At 44.7% G+C, this 19269-nt stretch overlaps 1 long non-coding RNA gene across 8 annotated transcripts in view; it reads left to right on the forward strand.

The window, feature by feature from the left end:
* The window catches only part of LOC133232955 (uncharacterized), a 450067-nt gene that overhangs the window by 242773 nt on the left and 188025 nt on the right, over positions 1-19269 (forward strand). For 2 of the 8 annotated variants that reach the window (XR_009731528.1, XR_009731529.1), the window contains one exon: positions 11446-11662. The exons of 5 other annotated variants lie outside the window; for them this stretch is intronic. This is a non-coding gene — a long non-coding RNA (uncharacterized LOC133232955). Of the gene's footprint in view, positions 1-10345; positions 10442-11445; positions 11663-19269 lie in introns of those variants that run through there. One more of the 8 variants, XR_009731526.1, reaches the window with a different exon arrangement.

Consider the following 19269-nt stretch of genomic DNA (forward strand, 5'->3'; position numbering starts at 1 on the left):
TTAAACAATATAAAATACTGTTTAGCTGGGTGGGATCACGTGCATAACAGCTATTTTTTGAGAGCTTGTCCTGTACCGGCACACTGCTAGGTGCCATAGATCCGGGTCTGACTCATCGTGTCCCTAGGGAGTGTGCACTCTTTTCCTAATTTACACAAGTAAAACCAGGCTCAGTGAGGTTCAGGAGCTCCGGTACATTTTGTAAGACTTAGCCAGCTCCCGAGAGCCCTGGTGCCTAAGCGTAAAGGAAGCAGGAAGCTTGCAGGCGGAGGGAGGCTGAGACGTCATGCAGAGACACTGGTGACCCTGAAGACAGGCTTTTCTGTTTGATTCTGTTCCCTATGGCTGTTCTGAGACTGACACAGGTTCACACAGAAAAGGGCCTTGAGGAGAAAAGGTTGTTGAAAGACCTTGGAGGGGTCTGATTAATGTCTGACCAGCTGGAGCTCTCTCCCAAGTTCCATATCCAATCAGCCGGAAAGTCCTTCCTTAGAGATTCTTTCTCCCCGAAGCCCTCAGATATGCCTCTTCATGTTCATCCCAGCAGTGGTCCTGGCTGCCAGGGTCCCTTTTCTAAACTACATGCCTCTCCACAGTGGCCTCTTCATTAGCAAAAGCTAATCTTTCTAAAACAGAAATCTCATCAGGGCACTCGCTGCGTAAACATTTCAATGACTCCCTAAATCCCTTTCCATAAAGTCCATGGTCTCTTGATGTTGGACATTGCTTCTAAATTTTTACTGTTATACTAGCCTTTGAGCATTGCTTTACCTACATCCCAAACTGTTTTACTGTAGGGCCGCACGTCATGCTCATTATTGAGGCTACTTTTCATTTTGCTGATTCCATCATCTTTAAACGTCCTTGGCTTGGCTAAGGGTCCAGGGCTGGTCCGGCAGAGTGGCAGCCACAGCCATAGTTTTCTTCTCAGGACACACATGGTCAACACTCGCCGTGGGCGGCATGGCGAGGAGGCAAGACCTATCTCAGTCTGGCTGGTGTTAGAGATCTCTTTATCCTTATCTCTGTTATCATATTGACATGGAAAGGGTGTGCATGGAGAAGTAGCAAGCTTAACCCCTGAAACAATTCTTGCTTTGCCCTCAAGGAAGTCATCTAGGAATGCCTCAAGGAGTACTGTGAGGAAAGTATTTTGGAATAGATAGGAAGGGCCATGGAAGCTGAAAGGAGCTATGATACCTGGGACACAAATACTAAAAGATAGAGGAAAGGTTCAATTTAACCCGCAGCAGCTTACAGCTTAGTGTGAAAAGAATGCCAGCCCCTCATCTTTTATAGCTTCCTGTTTAAAGAGGATGATCCTGGGGCCAGAGAGGCCCCATGTCTGGCTGAAAGTGACACAGTGGGTTACAAAGGAAAGAAGCGCATTGAAGGCAAGTCAGAGACACTGAGCCTGGACTCATTCTGGAGACGGTGCAGTAGAAATAGAGCCCGTAGGAAGACCAGGTGACGCAGAAGGTGAAGCGAAAGTATTGCCTTCATTTATTTATTTATTTTTTTTTGGTAGAAGATCCTTCAGATAAGCATCTCTATCATTTCAACTTCTTCATCAAAAGGGAAGAAATAAGCAGAAGCAAATAGTTCAGGAAGATGTGCATGGAATTTAAGAAAAGTAATGCAGATGATTTAAAACCATCAGCAGAACTGGGCATTTGGTAGAACAAAGATAAATGGCTTTGAGAGCCCAGTCGGAAGTTAGAAATGCTAGAGGTTAATGGTATTAAGAACAAGCAAGAAATCTGGGGACATAGCCCACGCGAAAGTGAAAATAAAGAAGCAGCAGAAAGTCTACTGAACGTTGAAGAAGAGACACGCGTGGGTGTTAGGAGAGGAGACTACAGTTAGACTGTCGGACTCGTTACCCGAAGAAGGAGGTCAGAGAAGGTCGCCTTCTCGCCTCTCCCCTTGCCCGCTTTCATTTGACTTTATTTCCTTAGAACACCTGGGCCTTTCCCTTCTCACCCCCATAACACAGTGTAACACATGCGTGTTTTGAAATATAGACAGATGATAGCAAAGAGGAGAGAATAAGATACGTTTACCCGAGTGGAGAGAAGGTGAGAAGATTTTTAAGCAAAACCAGCTGAAGATGCGTCTTTAAAGCCTCGAGGAAGAGTGGTGTTCTTGAGCAGATGAGCTCCCTGCGGAACTTAATAGGGAACTCGCAGATTTTTAAATAAGCTATAGGCTGAGAAATACATTCAAGTTTGTAAAAAAGGGCCTATTGGTTTGAAGAACGGGGAAGAATAAACACCCTAAACCACATTGAGCACCAACTGTGAAATATTTACAGGAATATTATTATAAAGTCTAGCAGCAGTAGGTGGCAGAGTGATGCATGAGACCCAAGCAGAATTGAAAGGGAGATGGCATGTGGCTGACTTCCTCTGAGAGAAATGATGAAATACTGCAAGAAGGAGGATGGCCAGGTCACCCAGGGAGCAGGGACCACAACCAGCCCAAGTCTCCTCCAGAAGACAAGGACGCTTGTGTGCAAGTCAGGGAAATGTGTGGGCAGGACTCAGGAATATGTGCTTTTTCCATGTTTCCAAAGAGGATAGCAAGACTCTTAGGAGAATAAGCTAGAATATTTCGATGGCTTGGAATCACAGACTTAGTCGTGTTTTCCTTTGCAGGATGGATCCAGGGAATTTTTCTAGATGGTTTCATCCCTCTTACTTACCACTACCAGTCATCCTCCGTCCAGCAGTTTATGAGTCCTGCCCACTTTCCTTCATTAAAATCCCCCTCATTCCCTCAGCAGCGTCACTGGTCTTGTTCAAGCTTTTATTATTTATCACCCACTCTGGTGCTTTGTTTTTGTCGTTTAGTCACTCGGTCGTGTCCGACTCTTTGTGACCCCACGGACTGCAGCCCACCAGGCTCCTCTGTCCGTGAGATACCCAGGTAAGAATACTGGAGTGAGGTGCCATTTCCTCCTCCAGGGGATCTTCCTGACTCATGGATCAAACCCACATCCTCTGCGTCCCATGCATTGCAGGCGGATTCTTTACCACTGAGCCACCAGGGAAACAATTAGAATTGTATCAGTGCTAAAACGGATTTTGGTAGTTTTGTAGCTGTGTAAGAGGATATCCTTGTTTCAAAGAAAAGCACGTATATAATAAAGTGACACTTTGTAACACACTCAAAGGTGCATGAAATTATATGGATGCATGAATGGAGAGATCACTTCTTTTCCTGTTGGACTTTTATCGTATCTGGGTTGATATCGTTGCCTGTAATGTTATCATTCATCTTTAGTTTAATGTCCCTGAGGATGTGCACCCTTTTGGATGTTTCCACATTGACTGATCCGCTCTGCTGTGAGATGTCCGAGACCTGCTGAGAAGCCACTGGTACCAAAACATACTGTTCCGTTGAATGGGTGAGCAGCAGTCTGTAGTGGGAAGAACCAGGGACAGGAGCCAGGGGACCAGGTCCTCAGCTGTGCTCCTCACTAAGCAATCGTAGCCATTCACCTCGTCTAGGCAGTGTCATAGTTTATGGAAAGGAGGTCGGAGAATGTGAGTCTAAGATTCTGCTAGTCCTAAAGCTCTCTGTTTAAACATGTGATACAGAGAAATAATAGCAGAACACTCATTCATAACATGGTATGCAAATAAACCGGAAGGAAATAAAAGCATGAGTTATTAGCCAAAGCAGACAAGGCAGATGGCATTCTGTTGCTGCCTAAGCTGAAAGGTACATCTCTTCACACAGAAAGAATGGGAACCGGCCCAGAAAAGTCTTAAGTGATCATAGATGACAGGAAAGAACAACAATGATGGGTTCAGGAGTGCACATGCTCATCAGAAATAAATTAGACCAAGTGTTACATATATAGCCATACATACGTATATACCCATCCTGAAAATTCACCAGAGGGACTAATGTTGAAGCTAAAGCCCCAGTACTTGGGCACCTGATGTTAAGAGCCAACTCACTGGAAATGACCCTGATGCTGGGAAAGACTGAAAGCAGGAGAAGGGGATGGCGGAGGATGAGATGGTTGGATGGTATCACTGACTCAATGGACATGAATTTGAGCAAACTCCAGGAGACGGTGAAGGACAGGGAGGCCTGGCGTGCTGCAGTCCAAAGACGACTGCAAAGAGTTGGATATGACTGAGTGACTGACCGACAAAATACAGTCATTACAATGAACAACTTCAGTCTACGTAGATGTTAATGAGGCAAATGAGGAAACAATGCAACAAGTTACATAAGGATATGGGGTCAGTGGACATGACTAAGTGACTAACACACACACACGTCATACCATTTTAAAATACGATCTAAAAGTATAATATACGTGAAGGAGGATAATGGTAAATACCAAAGTTTAGACAGTAGTCATCTCAGGAAGAAGAGGTCATATAAAAGGGACAAGTGTAATAATTTTGGAGACCAATAGACAAGAAGCAACAGCTTTAGAATAATTTCTTAAAATAAATTTGACCCAATTTATCAAAATGGTAAGATTTTATGATAATGGTATAAAAAGACAAAATGGTGTTTCTTATGTTATTCATTATAACTTTCTGAGTGTTCTGAATATTTTATAATGAAAGGCTACATCCCCAAACAAGAAAGTGTGTAAAAGTGAAGGATGAAATTTTCTTAAAGGGTTCAGAATAAAAACTTTGGAGAAAGGTCCTTAAGAAACAGAGTGATAAGAAAATGAAGCTAGGCATAACACAAGAAGTGCTTTTGCAGGTTTGGTAAAAAACCTGGACCCTAGACTTGAGGTTCACCTGTTTGTATTTTGAAGGCTATGGGCTGATCTCATACCTTTTCTGAGTATTCAGAATTGAGCTGCATATTTCTTGCCCATGTTGTCTGAATTCAGGCATCTAGGTTTTAGAGTATAAATCAAGCTTTCTTTTCCTCATGCTTCTGTGCTCAAGTTTAATGAAAAAAAGACATAGCTTTGTTTGGGAGGTGGGAGTTTCCTCTTTGGGGAACACGAGCAAACGTGTTACATGGCCATTGTTTCTGACAGTTCATTTGTGTGGATGAAACAATCCATTCATTTGGTGAATCCATGGAATCGGTGGCTTCCACTGTGTACTCCTTGAAAAGCAGACAGCATTTCAGGCCCTGGATCTACATTCCACAGACTTTCTGGTCTAATGGAATAGTTCTGGGTCCCTGGAGGGTAGTGAATGGCTCTGCGAGAGTGTTGATGGCTTTGCTGTGACACGGCGTGTGCATTTCTCACTGTTCTCACTTGGAGCAGTTCTTTTAAGAGTGCTTTGACGTATGACGTGGTAAGAAATGCCTCTCAGTGACCGTTTATGAGGGAAGTTGCTTGTGGACTTAGGTTCTAGTGCTGAAATGTGACCTGCTCATCTTCGTCAGGCAGGGATGCCTCTAAATGGACGGTGAGTGTTGTTTTTAATGGGCTTCCCTGGTGGCTCAGACGGTGAAGAATCTCCCTGCCAATACAGGAGACGTGGGTTCAATCCCTGGGTCGGGAAGATTCCAGAGAAAAGGAAATGGCTGCCCACTCCAGTATTCTTGCCTGGTTGAGTTCATTTTTAATAGCACTTTGGAAATTTTCTTTGAAACAAGCATCTCAAAAACTCTGTATTTCCCTTCTATGTCCAGTTGGATATTTTTGGAAATCAGTATTCCTAGCATACCCACTCCAGTGTTCTTGCCTGGAGAATCCCAGGGACGGGGAGCCTGGTGGGCTGCCATCTCTGGGGTCGCACAGAGTCAGACATGACTGAAGTGACTTAGCAGCAGCAGCAGCAGCATACCAAGAATTAACAGAAAATAATCGTAAATGGGGGGAGAGAATTTATCAATGAGCTACTGGAACGCATTGCTCCACAGAAATTGTTCCTGTTACATTCAATGCTGATGTGATGGCGGGGTCGTTCTCACTTGTAGCAGGGAGGTGACTGCCTTGCCACTTCCAGGGTCACCCTGGTTCTCCACACTCCGGCAGCTGTGAGCAGCTTGGCTCCTCGGGCCTGTCAATAAACCATTCATGACAGATCTGCAGCATTTTTAGATAAAAATTCAATATCAAGGTCATGACCTTGAAAGATAATTGCGTTTATTTGGAAGACCTTGAACAGCGAACAGCCAGTATTAAAAATGAGTGAGGGACAGATACTGCCATTAGCCCTCGTCTGCTTGCAGTGTCACAGCCAGAGCCCCTGGGCCAGCTCATCGGTGATGGGAGGAGATGCTCTCCGTTTATCCAGGAGCCCTGATGAGAGGCCGGGATTCCTTGTTCTTGGAGATGACGGGTCTGAACAAGGACCATGGAGAAAAAAATAAAACGTCAGAAAGCGTAATTGCATTTGCAATTATGGGACACAGGACGGGGTGGCACAGGGAGAGGTTCTTGACCAGCCTGAGCCCTGAAAGGGGAAAAAGGATAAAGAGATTCATCCTCTGTTGGAATTAATTATCCTTGGCTGTGCCCCTAAACGAAAGCAGCTTTACAGCCATTATCAGATGCCTCTTTAGTAGTCAACTCTCTAACATCTCCCTGCTTTACTGTGAAGCAGAGGAGCGCAGCAGCCTTGGGAACTGGGGCCCTGTGTGTTCTGGTGACTGACTGCAGAGCTGAATTATTGGAACAATTATGTAGGGTTCTCCAGAGGGCTCCAGCACTGTAATCGCTGGAGAGACCGAGTGGCCTGCAGTGCCCTGCCTCTTGATTCTGCTCAGATTTACCCATGGAACCAAGCTGGTTACCCATGGAGCTAGTCTCAGACTGTTCTCTTTAACATTATTAGAATGTGGCATGGTGGTTTGAGTGTGCGTTTGGAATTCTGTTTAGTTCAAATCGCTGTTTCATAACCTTGGGAGACACGGAAACTTATGAGCCTCAATTTCTTCACCTGTGGAATGGGGAAGACAGTGTTCTTTATTAAGCACATTGTATATTAGTTGGGGTGAACTCTGCTGATAGTAACAGGAAACCCACATTTCAAATTGGCCTGCCTAGTAACAAAATTTATGCTCTCACGCAAGTGGAAGTCAGGGTGAAGTATAACCATTGGCTCAGTAACACTGCTTAGGGCTCAAACGTTTTCTATCTATCCCTTTGGCCATTTACTGGCAGTGTGGTTGCATTAACTGCAAATGTTGTAACCAGGAATGATGTCAGGTGAGAAGAAAGATTGTCTCATTCTTGTATATTCTTTTTTAGTGGTTTAGTCGGTAAGTCATGTCCAACTCTTGAGACCCCATGGACTGGAGCTTGCCAGGCTCCTCTGTCCATGGGATTTTCTAGGCAAGAATACTGGAAAGTTAGTCACTCAGTCATGTCCAACTCTTTGTGACCCCATGGACTTAGCCCACCAGGCTCCTCTGTCCATGGAATTCTCAAGTGGGTTGCCAATTCCTTCTCCAGGGGATCTTCATGACTCAGGGTTCAAACCCTTGTCTCCTGCATTGCAGGCATTCTCCTGCATTCCAGGTGGATTCTTTACCAACTGAGCCTCCAGGGAAAACTTTAGGAGTAAGAAAATCTTTGCTAAAATCCCCTTTCATGACTTATTGACTTAGACTTGATAACATGCTCATGCCCTGATCAACACTGAAAAGAATGGCATGATAATGGGGATCTTAAGATAATTACTCCTAGTAGATGTCAGGGAGCAGCCACCATGACTGCTACACAAAGTGTTTTGTTAATTATTCAGTGAGATACTGCACATAAAACATTTTATAGAATCCCAGGCACCAAAAGGAAAGATGTATCCATCTGAATGCAGAGTTCCAAAGAATAGCAAGGAGAGATAAGAACGCCTTCCTAAGTGAACAGTACAAATTAATAGACATAAACAATAGAATGGGAAAGACTAGAGATCGCTTCAAGAAAGTTAGAGATACCCAGGGAACATTTCATGCAAAGGAGGGCACAAAGGAGGGCAGAAACGTTATGGACCTAAAAGAAGCAGAAGATATTAAGAAGACGTTGCAAGAATACACAGGAGAACTACACAGAAAAGATCTTCATGACCCAGATAACCATGTTGAAATGATTGCTCACCTAGAGCTAGACATCCTGGTCTTCAAAGTCAAGCGGGCCTTAGGAAGCATCACTACAAACAAAGCTAGTGGAGGTGATGGAATTCCAGTTGAGCTCTTTCAAATCCTGAAAGATGATGTTGTAAAAGTGCTGCACCCAATATACCAGCAAATGTGGAAAACTCAGCAGTGTCCACAGGACGGGAAAAGGTCAGTTTTCATTCCAATCCCAAAGAAAGGCAATGCCAAAGAATGCTCAAACTATCGCACAATTGCACTCATCTCACACGCTAGTAAAGTCATGCTCAAAATTCTCCAAGCCAGGCTTCAACAGTACATCAACTAAGAAATTCCTGATGTTCAAGCTGGTTTTAGAAAAGGCAGAGGAACCAGAAATTAAATTGCCCACATCTGTTGGATCATTGAAAAAACAAGAGAGTTCCAGAAAACCATCTACTTCTGCTTCATTGACTATGCCAAAGCCTTTGTGTGTTTTACAACAAACTGTGGAAAGTTCTTTAAGAGACGGGAATACCAGACCACCTTACCAGCCTCCTAAGAAATCTGTATGCAGGTGAAGAAGCAACAGTTAGAACTGGACATGGAACAACAGACTGGTTCCAAACTGGGAAAGGAGTATGTCAAGGCTGTATGTTGTCACCCTGTTTATTTAACTTACATATGGAGTACATCATGTGAAATGCTGGGCTGGATGAAGCACAGGGAATCAAGATTTCCAGGAGAAATATCAATAACCTCAGATATGCAGATGACACCACCCTTATGGCAGGAAGTGAAGAGGAACTAAAAAGCCTCTTGATGAAAGTGAAAGAGGAGAGTGAAGAAGCTGACTTAAAATTCAACATTCAAAAAACGAAGATCATGGCATCCAGTCCCATCACTTCATGGCAAATACATGGGGAAACAGTGTCAGACTTTATTTTGGGGGGCTCCAAAATCACTGCAGATGGTGACTGTAGCCATGAAATTAAAAGACGCTTGCTCTTTGAAAGAAAAGCTATGACCAACCTAGACAGCATGTTAAAAAGCAGAGACATCACTTTACCAACAAAGGTCTGTATAGTCAAGGCTATGGTTTTCCAGTGGTCATGTATGGATGTGAGAGTTGGACTGTGAAGAAAGTTGAGCCCCAAAGAACTGATGCTTTTGAACTGTGGTGTTGGAGAAGACTCTTGAGAGTCCCTTGGACTGCAAGGGGATCAGACCAGTCAATCCTAGAGGAAATCAGTCCTGAATATTCATTGGAAAAGACAGATGCTGAAGTTAAGCTCCAATATTTTGGCCACCTGATGAGAAGAACTAACTCATTGGAAAAGACCCTGATGCTGGTAAAGATTGAAGGCAGGAGGAGAAGGGGACACCAGAGCATGAGATGGTTGGATGGCATCACTGACTCGATGGATGAATTTGTGCAAATTCTGGGAGTTGGTGATGGACAGGGAAGCCTGGTGTTGCAAAGAGCCCTACAGGATTGAGCGACTGAACTGGCTGAGGCGCACACACACACACAAAGCCCTCAGTGGATTGTTCATTACTAGCTAGTGCTCAGTTTACTAGTTTATACTAATGTGGAAGTGCAGATAACACCTCTTATGTTTCTCTAGGAACTGGTTTGTTCTAATGAGCCAGGAGACTTTAAATGACAACAATAAATGGTAGGCTTGTTGACATCACAGTTGACATTCAATGAGCATGAATTCGGAATCTGTTTTGTGGGCTTGGGGTACTTTTATAGAAATCCATGCATTTGTTTGAGCTTCCCCAGTGGCTCAGCGGGTAACGAATCTGCCTTCAGTGCAGGAGATAAGAGTTCTATCCCTGGGTCGGGAAGATCCCCTGGAGGAGGAAATGGCAACTGGAGTCAGTATTCTTGCCTGGAGAATCCCATGGATAGAGGAGCTTGGCGGGCTACAGCCCATGGGGTTGCAAAGAGCCGGCTTAGTGACTAGCCATGCAGGTAACTGGAGGAGTGCCATCCTTGGGAGTTACATCTACTGTTGGGACTGGGAAGTCACTGAACCATCCAGGAAGAAGGAAAATATTATTATGAGCAGAACAGTTTCTCAAGCCCGTCCAGAGCCCCTCGTCTTCTTCCAGCACAGTGGTGGAAGATCTCTCCAGTGCTTTCAGCCCACACCGAGGACCTCAGAGACGCCCCTTCCTTCTGGCAGCCGTCCCTCTCTCCTGCTGCCCCTCGAGGTCCCCAGAGTTCCTGCCAGCTTCAGACCAACATCTGGTAGAACCCAGCTGGCTCCGGGAGCGGGGGAGGTGTTCCCTCAGATAATCACTGTTGTTCTTGCAGTGTCTCCAACTGCAGCAGGGTCCTAACCACAGGCTGGAGAAGGAGATGAACAGGCCCAGGGGTTTAAGATCGCTCGGTGTGGACTGAAGCGGGAAGGTCCGTGAGTTCCCTCACCCATCTCCCAATTCCCTCCCAAAGCGCTGAGGTTGAAAAAAAGGACCCGTTCATTAGACTAATGAGGTGTCGGGAGTTTTCCCTCTTCCCCTGTGTTTTATTTGTTAGAGGATAAGTTCTGAATGGGGAACAGGCAATAGCTTGAACTTAGGGTCTAATCGAGGGTCCTAATTCTGGCTGCAAACTTTAAGATGCTTCGTAGGCATTTTCTACATTTTCTTTACAATCAATATGCAAGGTTGGCTGGGGCAAGCCTTGTAGCTTTTTGCATGACCTGCCTCCACTCTGGATCATGGCTAATAAGTAACAAGGGGACTTTCTCCGGCTCGGTGATGGGACGTTTGTTTGAAAGGGGCGATGCAGGTGCTTCTAAAATCTTTACCTCAAATGTGCCAAGACTCTGGCGCCTACAAGGGTGGTTTGGGACTCTTACAAGACCAGCCATTCTCTGGGAAGTTTCCAAGAGCTTCCTGTTACTAGTCAGGCAAAAAAGACAGAGATGAAGAAAAAGTAAAAACAGCTTCATTTCTTTTGGGGAGTTCAGCATAATTTTTGTGGTTCAAGACAGATTCAGAAAATGCCAAGCTTGCAGTAAATGTCACCTTTTGGTAATGCTGTGGGCCCGTTGATGGTGGTGTTGGTATTGTGGGGGCGGACGGGAGAAAATCCTTCTTCAGACCTTTCAGAATACTTTCAATAACTGTTTCTTGACATCAGCAAACTCCTGTCGATTCTAAATTCAATTGGTGGTTTCTCTTTATGGCCTTGAGCTTTAGTTGCTGAATCCTGTATTGATTGTCTTCCTAATTTTTAAATACTTTATTAGCAAAATAAATATATCTAGTAAATACTCATGGAATTACTGCTTTCAGTGCTTTCGTTGGGACCTTAAAAAGGGGAAAAAAAAGAGATATAGAGAAGAAAACTCTTTTTGTTACCACAAAAGCGTTATTATTATTATTTTTGTTTTTTTTTTTTTCTTGTAGGAAAGGAATACTGTTAAGCCCTCAGATGCTGCTGGTTGAGCTACCACTCAGGAAGGACTGATGCCTCCTTTTTCACAAAGTTATTCAGGACATGTTTTCTTCTAGAAATGAACATTTTGCTTCCTTCCCAAACTGCAACACTGCACTTCAGAACTCACAGGAATACTTGATGTATAGAAGACTAACTGTATTTCAGAGTAAAAATATAAAAGAAAAATTATTCTAAAAATCTGTTCAAGACAACACTGTATGTGTGTGTGTGTGTGTGAACACTCAGTTGTGTTTGACACTTTGGAACCCCATGGGCTGTAGCCCACCAGGCTTCTCTGTCCATGGGGATTCTGCAGGCAAGAATACTGGAGTGGGTTGCCATTTCCTTCTCTAAGGAATCTTCCCGACCCAGGGATTGAACCCACATCTCCTACATTGGCAGGCAGGTTCTCTACTGCGGAGCCACCTGGGAAGCCCTCAAGATTGTATAATGCTGTTGACTTTAGATTTCTTGTTGAGCTGACTGGTTTGTGACTATTTATACAGAGTTCATGTGCGTGACATTAAGGTGGAGCCCTCTTGGTAGCTGCACTGTCAGGAAGAGAAAACAGGTGCCGTTGACTTTGGTGAGCTGAAGTCCACCAGCGCCTTCTGTCTGTTTCAGAGCCTCTTCCCTTGTTCCCCCAGACACACACACACTCACACAAATTTCCTACTTGCTCACGAGTGGCCCGTTTATCTGGAGATCTGCTACATCTAGGCCGATTCATAGAAAAGAGAACTTTGCATAAGAGACAAGGATCTTTGCAGGAGCTAGTATTGATAATAGCCTCCAGCAGGGACCCTCCCTGTGAGGGTGGCTGCAACCTAACCAGCCTTTCATGCCCATGAAATTAAGGAATCCCCATTACTCAGTTAAAAAGTGTGAATTCCAGTTTCAGTATTCTTTCAAATGTTTTAAATTACTGTAGTCTTTGCCAGTGTTTATTCATCCACTTATTTATTCATTTACCTATATATGCAGTAAATATGGGTTGAATTTACAGTGTTTCAAGTTACTATCCAAGAACTGAGGATGCAAAATGAATGTACATGCGCTCTGCTCTCAAGAATCTCCCAGCCTCTTTCTAGATAGGGAGATACAGACTCATGGTTATAATAGGAAATAGTAAATTCAGTGATAGAAACATTTAGAGGGCGCTCTCAGTGCTTAGAGGAGGGGGAGTGGGCATCACAGCTTAGGGGTTACCAGGAAAGAATTTCTGCAGAAAATGCTGTCTCAACTATACATTAAACTCTGGGTAAAGAGATAGTTGTACAAAAGGAGATGATCTATGGTAAGAGACTCCAGGCTTCTGGAATAGTTTATGCAAAATCATTGAGTCAAGAATAGCCTGAAATATGGGCGATTATGAGTGAGTGCTCCAATGCTGCCAAAAAGCTTCCATCAGGGAGGGGAAATGTTAGCAGATAAGGTTTTAGGAGGAACTGGGAGTAGATCTCAGGGGGCCTTCCTGTGACATTTAAGAGCTTGGGTTAATCTTATGGGAAATTAGGAGTAGAATGGCTTAAATCATGGCATGACTAAATGTTTGTTTTAAAATACATTATTCTCTGTAGAAGATAGATTCCAGCAGTGATATGCTAGTAAAGGTTTAACAACTGCCTGTCTGAAAAAAAAAAATCTTGACTATAGCATTTGCTGATTTCCATGGTGTAAATACTCCCACCGGGCGGATTTTAAGCTACCAACTTGAAGCCACTGAACCAGGAGTTGGGACGAGAAAGGGCACAGTTGACTCTCAGGAGCCAGTGGGTCAGCTGCAGCCCACGGCTGGATTGGAGGGGATACACTGGAAGAGCTGAGGCCTCTAAGGAGGCCTAAATAGTTCCGGCAAAGACAACATGGCCTGAAGCCATCAGAGAAGCAGCTGATGTAGAGGCTGCCTTGGAGGTTGTGTAGACGTGGAAAATGTGAAAGAAGGCTCCCATGCTTTTAGTTTGAATCTCAGGTTTAATTGCCACTCAGGAGAGTGAAATCTGGTGGGAAGCATGTGGGTAGAGGACGTCGTCAGACGTGGAACATCCTGACAGCGTGTTCAGTTAGTGGTGCTGTGTATGCCCCTCATCCGGGAGCTAAGAAGGGGTGGGTGTCTGGAGGAGAGACGTGGATATAGGAGTTACTATGTCTGGGTGCTGATTAAAAGCGTGAGTGGATCACATCGACTAGAGAGGTCTAGGCGCAGAAGAGCAGAGCAGAGCTTCCCAGCTACTGTGCTGCTGCAGTGTTGAGCCCATGCCATGGATGGGTGGCAAGTATACAGACATATTGATTTCTTCAATCCAGAGACTGCCTCCAAGTGTCCTGAAACCACAGAACAGCGCTTGGGCCAGCAGAACCCCGAGACCGGTACCCTGGGGCCACGAGCAGCTTTATCAGCCTCCTTGCTTTCGTGCTTTGTACCAGTTTTACCATCTTCTAAAAGGGTTTCCTGATATGGAAAAGCAGGTGAAATAGTAGCGTGTTTCACAACCACTGAATATATCATTTGAGGGGAAGGGAAATGAAAATAATCTTTAGAAGGAGACAGGAGGGGAAAAGATCAGGAAAGGAGGGTCAAGGAGAACCTAGAGACAGTAATATCAAGGGAATGAAAGGTTTACGCTTTCAGAACGAGCCTTCTTGCTGGTGGTCAGTTACCGGAGCGTGCCAATTCACTCGTTTGTCTTCTGTGCCATTCCCTTAGTCACTCAGGTATCATTCAGGGCGTCGCAGGCATGTATCAAGCCCCCATGAGGTGAAGGTGCTGGACTGCTTGAAGATTACTTCCTCATTTGGTTCTGGCTGATGGCATAGGACAGATGAACACTGTCACTAGTGAGAGGCTGAGTCAGTTCACGGTGGTTGGAAGGTTTACATGTCACCCTGGTATTCCCGTTTCTTGGAGGAAAGTGCAGATCTCAGGAGGCAATTCCCAAAGATCAAGAGTATTTGTTCTGGCGTTTGGTTGAGAACCGCCTTTAAGTCACTTTATCTTTAAGGAAAACTTGACCGGATCCTGCGGGCCAGACAGCGGGTTGAGAATTCAGTAGACAGATGAAATCCTTGCCCTTACGGAACTCGTGTTCTCGAGGCGGGAGGGGGACTATAAGCAAATGACTAACTGCAGTTCTTGGGTGTCCGGTGGTGATGAGTGCTGTGGAAGAAGATGAAGCGGGAGACAGAGTGAGTGGCTGGGGAGAAACTGTGATTTAGAAGAGGGCGGTCAGGGTAACTCCAGCTATGCGAGCAGGCCGGACTCCTGTGTCAACGTGACCAAGCTCAACCAGTCACCCGCGTGAAAAGCCAATGCATCGCTCCTTTCCCAGCGGAGCTTTTTAAAGAGCGCTCGAGGGCCTGATTTTACATCCCAGTTTTGGCCCAGAAGTCCATGACCTTCTTTTGTATTTGTATTAGTTAATGGCTAAACCTTTCCTTGCTCAGTGTCCCAAAATTAATGCCTGTGCTCAAGCTGCCACAAATGTTAAACAAATGGGACATTAGAAGATTTTCCCTGGTGGCTCAGACAGTGACGAATTTGCCTGCACTGCAGGAGACATGGGTTCAGTCTCTGGGTGGGGAAGATCCCCAGGAGAAGGGAATGGCAGGCAGAGGAGGCTGGTGGGCTCCAGTCCATGGGGTCACAAAGAGTCGGACACGACTGAGAAACTTAAACTTTCAAAACAGTCTTAGGTCTCCTGTGGCTTGAAACAGGTTATCTTCAATCTCTTCAGTTTTACTCTTTATACTGTGTCACCCATCTTGTGTGCGTGTGTGTGTGTGTGTGCATGCGTGTGCGTGTGTACATGTGCTCAGTCGTGCCTGACTCTTTACAACCCCTTGGATGGTAGCCTGCCGGGGGGGCTCCTCTGTCCATGGAATTTTCCAGGCAAGAATACTAGAGCAGGCTGCCATTTTCCCCTCCAGAGGATCTTCTGAACCCAGGGATCGAACTCACGGCTCCTGCACTGCAGGCAGATTCTTTACCACTGAGCCACCTGGGAAGCCTCCCCACCTTACATCCTTTTATTTCTGGGGGGGAAAAAAAAGGCCTGCTGGCAGTTTTATTTCCCCTGCCGACAATACGCCCGCAGAGCCTGGTCGTTTTGCTGGCTGAGAGCTGGCTGGAATCAGGTCCTGGTTCATTAGCTTCCCAGCGCCTGAGTATCCGGGGACCTGGCTGGAGAGCCTGAGATGGGCGTCCGTGCCGCGGGGTGTCTGGGACAGAAGGAGCAGGAGTTATAATGAGGTCCCCCTGGTCCTTTGAAAATTAGCCTCCCTTGGATGGGATCCAGGACAGACTTGTGCTGGACTGAGCATGGCAAAGCAGGTGTGCCCCATGTTACCTGCTGTGTGTGTTCCTGAACGAGCGAATGAAAATGAATCTGGCAGCTCCCATCCCATCGGAAACGATCTAATGAATAACCCTGAGTGCATCCTTTTGGAAAGTGAATTTATTTCCATACAGGACACAGATTTGTGTATTTGGAGTACGCCATTACTGTTTCATCTCTCGTGAAAAATTTGAGAGTGCTCAAATTATGTGACCAATGTGACAGCTAAGCCTTTATTGCACGAGCTGTTTCCTAGAACAGTGTCTGTTGTCAGTGAACTTCTAATGTGAAAAACTGAATAGTAAATATTTCGGGCTTTGTAGGTCAGAGTGACTCTGTTGCAACTACTCAGCTATCCTACTGAGTAGGATAATGCAGCCATAAGCACAAATGCATTAGCATGGCCGTGTTTCAATACGATTTTATTTATGGATACAAAAATTTGAATTTCATGGAATTTTCACATGTTATGAGAGGTTCTTTTCTTCTTTTCTTTCAACCCATTCAACAACCATTAATATTGTTTTGTGGGGCATACAAAAATACACGGTCAGCTGGATTTGGTCCCGAGGCTACACACATCGTTTTCTCCGGGTTTACATGATTTTGTCTAGTTCAGGTCTGGGGCGTTATTTTCGTATCTATGTATTTCATGGACCAAGGTCCCAACCAGAGTTCCAACATTCCCTCGCGGCTCTTGGACCTGTTATGCAACCTTTCTGACTCAGTGTCTTTACCTGTTTTATGGGGAGAATGAAACTTGCCTCACATCAGTGGTAGGAAGATTAAATTTTCTGGTGTTTATAGAGCAGGCAACACAGTTCCTGTCCTTCGTAATCAATAAATTATCATTCAGTCGATGACAGCAGGTGCTTAATAAACAGTCACATCTTCTCCTTTCCCCTCTCACTGGAAAATCATTCTGCTCTCAGAGATTGCACTCAGGGTGAGCAGGCCTGTGGCTTACAGACACGAGGAAGATTTGTGGCCAGCAGCATCTTCCCTGTTTTCATCGTGGCTTGCTTCTTCCCCTGCATCACTGCTTCTTGAGAATTTTCCCCTGTTGAGTACTCCTGGCGGTTCCTGACCTGGCCATGGATCTGACAGTGTGAGCCGCCCTTCCCTGTCGCTGGATGTTTCGACTTGCTGGGCTTGATTGAGGTCCTGGCTGCACGGGAGACCTCCTGATTTCATTAGCCAGTGTATCAGGCAGCCGGTTTCTCATCAATAGGGGGTGCCCTCGCAGTTCCCTTTTACCCCACGTGGCCTTCGGAACCTTGGGTTGCTGTTTGTTATCATTAATTTATGAAGGGCGTAGGTTGAAGGGCTGTTTCTTCCCTGAGACTTTTCTTTCCCTCTCTTGAATATGCATGTTGGGTCACTTTGATACATTTTTAAATAGGTGAAACAATTCCACCGCGGAGAACTCTACCTCAGGCTGGAGGCAGAAAGTGAGTAAATGCTGGTGCATGCAGTCAGTATCACAGCGCGATAATGAGAGTGCTTGTGAGAAATAGGGCTCATGCAGGAACCAACCCACAGGTAGAGTAAGAAGTAGGAAGGTCTGAAGGTCTCAGAGACACAGTGACGTCTGCCCGAGAGGAGGCAAAGTGGAGCTTGCTTTTCATCACTCAGTTTTGCAAGTGGGGTACTGCTGTGGCTCTGGTGTGTGTCTGTTTGTGTATATTACTTATGTATATATACACATATGTATATATACATATATATGTATATATATCTATGATGTATGCATAATTTTTAATATAAGAAAAATGTAACAAAAAACTAAACTGCATTATCTTCGTTACGTTAAATGTAAATACATATATATATCTATCTTAGGTAGAATAGACAGTGAAGCCAGCACCAAGGGGTAGAATAAAATATGAAGTGTGGGCTCCCTACTGTCCAGGGGCCTCGGCAGTAAAGATGAGTGAGGAGGTGGCGCCCGGGACTGCTGCTTTATGACCACCAACAAGGAATTGCTTTACTTCAACATTCCTTCCAAGTTCGATCACTTCTTTCTGCTGTAGGAATGGTTTTAGAGTAGGTTCCTGCCCACTGACAGCTGGATTAGAGTTAAGAATTATTTTTACCAAGCCTGTAAATGCTGAACCTCTATTCTCAGACCACGGAAGCCTGTTTCAGGTTTAGTAACTGATGTTACATTTACAAGCTTCCTTGTGTTCTCTGTCAGACTTCCAGTTCAACCTGGGAAAGAAGAAGCCACTCGGAGTCCTGTCTAGTTCGTGTTAGACAAAGACTCTCAAGAACAATGAAAGATGAAGTTGCTTGAAAGTTAGCAAACTATTAGACAAGAGAGTAATGTTATGATGAAAGGAAGGTAGTGCAGAAAATAATACATGCTGGTGAGGATGTGGAAAAATAGGAACTCTTGTGGATAGCTGGTGGGGATGTAAAATGGTACACTTTCTGTGGGAAACAGGATGGCAGTTTCTCAAAAAATGAAGCGTAAAATTGCCATGTGATCCAGCAGTTCCACTTCTGAGTGTAGATCAAAAAGAGTTAATAGGATGGACTCACACGTATATTTGTGCACCCACACTCATAGCAGTGTTATTAACTAGGCTAAAAGTGGGAGAAACCCATGTTTCCATCAGTGGATAAATGACTAAACTAAATGTGGTGTATACACACAACGGAATATTATTCAGCCCTGAAAAGAAATTTTAAACATGCTATAACATGGGTGAACTGGCTGATTGAAATAAAACAGTAATACAAGGACAGACACTTTATGATTTTACTTCCTTGAGGTATTATACCAAGAGTAAGTAGAGGCAGAAAGTCGAGTGGAGAAGGAAGGAAGGAAGTCCTAAACCAGCGAACGTTGAGCCATAGGGACAATGGAACAGGAACACAAGGTTCAGAAGCAGGCTAAAGCCAGATTTCCCACAGGAGATTCTTGCTGTTTAGTGTCTTTGCAAGTTGGGATTAAATATTTCATCCCCATCTCCCTTCCTGGATACAGAGTTGGGTTTAGGTGGGGGGGGGGAAAAGATCACTGCAACAATCCATTGTTAAAAATATTCATTCAGGACAGAGCACATAAAATTGTTGGGTATAATGTCTTACTGAATGCACCGTGTGAATGGTACATAAGAACCAAGCAGTTCTTCCTAGAATAACGTTTTGCTAAATGATCAAGAACTCTCCAGTAGGAAGAAGACTTGCCTGGTTCAGTCATGTTCTTGGCGTGGTCAGTCTCCATTGCAAATGCTTATCTCCCCAACTTCCTCTCAAATGTCAAACTGCAAGCCCACCTCTCACCTCCTTATCACCTATCTTTAAAAATGTTTGTTTTACTCTAAGGATGGTGTGGGCTATCTAATGAGAAGGTGGCAGGTCTTCATTTGCAGTGAGAAGATACTGTCTTAATGTTCAAAAAGTCTTTGATTATTCCCAGTTATCTTGACCCATGGACACAACTGTGAAACA

This window comes from Bos javanicus, chromosome 19 (genome assembly GCF_032452875.1).
Source record: "Bos javanicus breed banteng chromosome 19, ARS-OSU_banteng_1.0, whole genome shotgun sequence".
NCBI classification, from domain to species: Eukaryota; Metazoa; Chordata; class Mammalia; order Artiodactyla; family Bovidae; genus Bos; species Bos javanicus.